The following is a 6000-nucleotide window of genomic DNA, read 5'->3' on the forward strand; positions in this document are numbered from 1 at the left end:
AAGAACAAGATGGATAGTAAACTGTTTGGTTGTAGTTGATGATTTTCGATAACCAGCCATGGGTCTTCATTAGTATTATTAATAATACGATCAATATAAAACATCTGAGCTGCTATCTGATACAATTCCATATTAGGGAGGTTTAACCCTCCTTCCCGTTTAGAGCAAAACAATAGAGTTCTTTTTATTCTGGGGGTTTTTCCAGCCCAAATGAAAGATGTAATTAGGAAATTTATTTCCTTAAAAAAGGTTTTTGGTGGTGTCAGTGGGATACATTGAAACAAATAAATAAACTTAGAAAGCCAAATCATCTTTACCAAGTTTATTCTACCAATTAAGTTCAGCTTGAGATCACTATAGGTATTGAGATTATGTTTTAGATTATTTTTCAGTGTAAAAAAATTACTCTTATACAATTGCTTTTTATTTGCACTGATATAACAACCTAAATATTTAATTTTACAGCTTTGTACTTTAAATTGTTTAAATACTTCTGGGTTTATTGGTTTTTGGCCAAAAGTCAAAATTTCGGTTTTGCCACTGTTAATTTTATAACCTGAAATTTTTGAAAATTGACTCATTATATTAATTACACTTGGAATTGAAATATCCACATCACTTAGATACAACAACAAATCATCCGCAAATAAGCTTAATTTATATTCATTTTTGCCTATAGTAATACCCGTTATGTTATCTGTCTGTCTTATTTTCTCAGCCAAGGGTTCAATAGCCATCGCGAACAGCGCTGGAGATAATGGACAGCCTTGAGCAGTACCTCGGCTTAAAGAAAATGCCTCAGAAAGAACGCCATTGGTGTAGACTTGTGCTTTGGGGGCTCTATACACTGTTTCTACCATATTAATAAATTCTACTGGGAATTCAAATGTTTCAAGCACTTTATACAAATATGACCATTCAAGGCGATCGAATGCTTTTTCAGCATCAACCGCCATCAAAGTCAAATCTATATTATGTTTTTTTGCATATTGTGTTAAGGATATACATGTTCTAACATTAGTTCTAAGATCCCTATTAGGAATAAACCCAGTTTGATTATGGTGGATAATGCTAGGTAAAATTAATGCCAATCTATTATTCATTACTTTTGTTATGATTTTCTTATCACAATTGATTAAACTAATAGGCCTAAAATCAGAAGGCTTATTACATTCACGACCTGGTTTTGGTATCACAGAAATAGTTGAAAGATACATAGTTTCTGGCAACTTTTGTTGATTAACAAATGAATTCACAACCTCCATGAACAAAGATCTAATATTTGGCCAAAATGTTGAGTAAAACTCGATAGGGAGGCCATCTATTCCTGGGGCCTTTTTTTCCGGAAATGCCTTAATTGCAGCTTCAATCTCAGAGGTTGCAAAGACTTTCCGTATATCTTCCTTTTGATGATCTGATAAGCACTGTAATTTGACTGATTTAAGGAAGGAATCTGAGTCATCTTTAACCTCTGCTGTATACAAATGTTCATAAAATTGCTTAAATCTTTTATTAATAATAGCATTGTTTGTAATAACCTCATCCGATTCTTCCTCTTTTAAAGATATAGACTGAGTCTTTGCAACCCTTTTGACCAATGATGCCAGGTGTTTACCCGATTTATTAGCTGAAATATAATTAAGCTTATTCGAATTATGTCTAAAGTCTTTAACTTTATCCATCAGCATAGTATCCATTTCTATTTTCTTTTCTTGCAATTTACTTTTTTTTTGTTTGGTCTCCATTTTTAAGTTGTATTTCCATTAAATTAATGTCCTGTTTTATTTTAGCCATATTCTGCTCAAAACTAGCTTTCCTTTTTGCTGCGAAGGCTATCATTACCCCCCTTATATATGCTTTAAAGGAGTCCCATATAATACAGATATTTGGCTTATCTTGATGATGAGGTTGCTGCACATTAGTTAAAATAAAAATATTAATTTGTTCTTTTACATAGGCAACAAATTCCATATCCATTAAATATTTCCTATTCATTCTCCAAATTCTATGATGTAAAGTGTTTTCCTTCGGAGTCATGGTGCAGACAACTGAAGCATGATCAGATATTATAATATTTTCAATTTCACATGATATACAATTATTAATTCCCTCTTGAGACACAAAAAGATAATCCAATCTACTATAACTATTCTGAGGACTTGAATAATAAGTGTAATCTTTTGAGTTTGGATGTAAGGTCCTCCATATATCTTGAAGAGCATTGACAGAAAGACATTTCTGTAAATGTTTTGGAACATTGGCCTTCCTAGTTTTTGTTGTACTGTCACAAACACTAAAAATGCTATTTAGGTCTCCTCCCATAATTATCCGACCTGTTTGTGAACTATCCAATCTTGTTTGAATATCTTTTAAAAGGGCCATATTTGAGGCCGGAGGCCTATAAATGCTCAAGAGCGTATGAAATTCCCCAAATAATTCACATTTGATTATAAGATATCGACCATACGGATCTGAATACTGTGACACTAGTTTAAAGGGTATTCTCTTATTAATCAGTATCCCAACTCCTCTACTTCTGGATGTATATACTGCCTCAAAAGCCTCCCCCACCCATCTTCTTTTCAAGTACTCTATTTGACCGGCTTTAAAATGGAGTTCTTGGAGAAAAACTATGTCAGCGGACATTTTTTCCAAATGATAAATAACTTTGTGTTTTTTTGAACCCTCCTGTAATCCATTTACATTCCAAGTTACTACTTTAAATGTGTTTAACATATCTTTTATACTCCTTATATGCATTTTTATTTGATCTTAACTACTAGTTTATATAATTTTGTTTTTATTTTTTATATGTAAATGGAGTGATATAGGCCAAATTGCATAGCCCAACCCCATCTGTTGAATAACTTTGTTCAAAAGTAGTAGGAAGCACCTAAAGAGTTCAAACAAACATTCATCCATCCATACCAGCATGTAACATATAAACAAATAACATATACCCTCTCCTTCCCCCCTCCCTTCCTTCCCAGGAAACATGCTTTGTTAGAGCTTAAACTCCCAACTCCATCTGGCGTAGAAACAGTGACTTCCAAATAGTTCAAATAATACCACCCCCCCCCCTTTAAAAAAATAATAATAACAAACAAAAACCAACCAACCAAAAAAAAAAAAAAAAAAAGACTAGTAAAGAAAATTTACAACCAAATTAAATATAATTGTAGCAATTCTGCTTTACATAAACCTTTGCCAATATCCCATATTTCCTCAGACAAAAAAACAAAAAAAAAAACAAAAAAAAAAAATTATTAGAAAAGAAATAATTAAACAACCACTTTCCCATCCAACTGTACAATTAGGTCATATTCTTTAAATTCAAATTTAATATCTTTAAGTCCAGTCTCATTTTTTCAACGGTGATTTAAGAGTAAATGCTCTTACCAGGTTCTGCAAGATCAGGTCATTTTATACCTAGGTACTTCTTTTTTAGTTCCAATCTAGCTTTCTCCGGTGAGGTAAAAGTATTTACGAGGTCTCCATCCTCCACATACAACGTCGCTGGGAATTTTAGAAAAGTCTTAATGTTGATCTGATGTAGCTGTTCTCTCAGAGGCCAGAACGCCTTCCTTTTCTCCGGCACCGCCGCAGACATGTCAGGCACTACTTTGAAGTTGCAACCCTCTATTTGCTTGCGGGTTCCTTTCCAAATATACAACTTCTTCTGATAGTGGTGCAGCTTGAAAACGATAGCGCGCGGATACCTGGTGTCATCTCTCTTGGCCCCAACGCAATGTGCCCTTTCAAAGTCCTCTTCTTTAAGCTCCAGCTTCCACTTATCCTTGAAAGTTTTAATCAAGAAAGCGGACATGGGCAAATCCTTTTCACTACCTTCCAAAACATTCAGCAAGCGCAGGTTGTTCTGACGATGCCTATTTTCCAGTTGGTCAATACAATCCAAAGCATCTTGTAGCTTCTTTTCAAGCGCACCTGTGCGGCTCACCTGCGCCTCCACCAAAACACCGTAATCATGCACCTCAGCCATCGCGTTCTCAAATCGGTTTTCGAAAGCCTCAATCCTCTTCACCGCGGAATCAAGCAGTGTGTTAGTAGAGGTATTGACTTGCAGTAGCTTGTTGAGTTTGGACTCGAGACCATCAAACCTGGCATTGTAGTCGAGGCCAGTTGCTTCCACTGCTGCTCCCGCACCTGCCATTTTCTGTCGTTGTTGCTTCGTGTGCGGTCTCCCTTTCGTACGCAGTCAATCCGGAATTTGACGGTGCTAAGGCTGTGTCAGCGTCAGAAAAAGCCATGCATTGTTCAGTTATGTCGGTGCAGTAGCGCCGGTTGGGGGAGAAACAGCAGCATGCACAGCTCCTCGTTAGTAAAGTGGACAGTATCTCCGCCTGTCACGAGGAAGCCCGGGATTCAATTCCCCGACGGGGAGAGCTAGCTCTTTTTGGCTTCCGAACGATCCATCTAAAAAAGTTTTGGGAGGAGCCACAGGTCACAGAAGGAGTTCTGCTTCGACATCAGCCCGAGCCAAAGGACATGCGTTGGCCGGGAATTTAACCCAGGTCAAGTGCTTGGAAGGCAGCTATGCTCACCACTATACCACCAACACAGTCAGCAGTCAGCCACTTGCGCCATCGCTCGAAGTGCACGAGTCGCCGATAGGGCTAGAGGAGCTGATGAGATCTTTGTTTGGACCCATCACTAAAGGGAGCCTTCCAGAGTTTGCATCCCATCACGTACAAGAAAGTGCTGCCTTCCCATGCCAGCTAAATAAACACTAAGTGCTGACAGCGCAAACGCAGAGAGTGCAAACACAGACGATGACCAGTGGCACGCCCTCCTGCAGCGTGTTGGCGGACGGACAAATTGATTCTGCTCTTGACATTTCGATGTAGCTCTGCTGTGAGCAGAGCACCCAAAAATACAGGTCACTCACAAAAGTTCCCCTCCACGGAAATCTTTAGTAAAAGGCGAAAGATTACGCCTGCCCACTTGCGTTTCGTCACCCCCCCCACTCCAAAAGGGAGGAGTAAAACTCACAAAAGTCTCCTCGGTCCACCAATAACCACAAGCCCAATCAAGGCAATCTCTTTCTCATGCCTCCATCTGAAAAGTTGGAGAAAATCTTATATGAATAAAAGAGTCTTTTAAAGAAATCCCTTATACCGAGGTCACCGATGCGCCAAAAAGTATTTCAGACATGGTCCTGCCTCAAAAAAGGGAAAAGAGTGGGAGATGTTGCCGAATCCCAGGATCAAACCACGGACCTTTAGATCTTCAGTCTAACGCTCTCCCAACTGAGCTATTTCGGCTACAACAAACCTCTGCTTAGCAAGCAGGGATTTCAGTGAGATCACCCTACTCTTTGTCGGAGCTGAAGAGCACAGCAGAGATGAGCCCCCAGACAATAAAAACAGCTGGCCAGTACGGGGATCGCACCCGCGACCTTGGCGTTATTAGCACCACGCTCTAACCAGCTGGGCTAACCGGCCTGGCTTAGCCATCTGTGTCTGCCTGATTAGCAAAAACCTGCGATAATGTTTGTGAATGCAATGAGACAATAAAGCTTCACGTTTTAACCTGAACAAGGGCTCGTCTGGGATTTGAACCCGGGACCTCTCGCACCCAAAGCGAGAATCATACCCCTAGACCAATGAGCCTTCTTCTTCTGGTGAAATTAACCAAAATCCAACATTTTTTCTATGAATATTTTTACATTATTATGGGATATTCGGGGGATCCCTAGAGGGCGAGGGGCTTACCGTATGCGACCAACCACGAGTTCCTGGGTGGTCCGGTTCCTGAGTTATAACGGTTCAAATTCCAAATTTTGGGGGGCTGTAACTCGGACCCCCGGGGTCATAGGGACTTGGGGCTGGTGTCGTCGCAAAGAGGGACCCCTGGTCTGACTTTGTCCCGATTTTGGTGCAGCTTGGCCCCGTTTTGGCGGAGTTACAGCTTGGCAAAATGTGTGACATTTTGGTTAACATTCACCACGTGGTGAAATTAACCAAAATCCAACATATTTTC

At 39.4% G+C, this 6000-nt stretch overlaps 1 non-coding gene and 1 pseudogene across 1 annotated transcript; both read right to left on the minus strand.

The window, feature by feature from the left end:
* Window positions 1-4863: 4863 nt before the first annotated feature.
* Window positions 4864-5005, minus strand: LOC132146124 (U5 spliceosomal RNA; annotated as a pseudogene).
* Window positions 5006-5388: 383 nt separating this feature from the next.
* trnai-aau (transfer RNA isoleucine (anticodon AAU)) lies at window positions 5389-5462 on the minus strand. The gene has a single exon. It is a non-coding gene; the product is annotated as a tRNA-Ile (tRNA).
* Window positions 5463-6000: the final 538 nt, after the last annotated feature.

This window comes from Carassius carassius, chromosome 8 (assembly GCF_963082965.1).
Source record: "Carassius carassius chromosome 8, fCarCar2.1, whole genome shotgun sequence".
In the NCBI taxonomy this organism is placed as follows: Eukaryota; Metazoa; Chordata; class Actinopteri; order Cypriniformes; family Cyprinidae; genus Carassius; species Carassius carassius.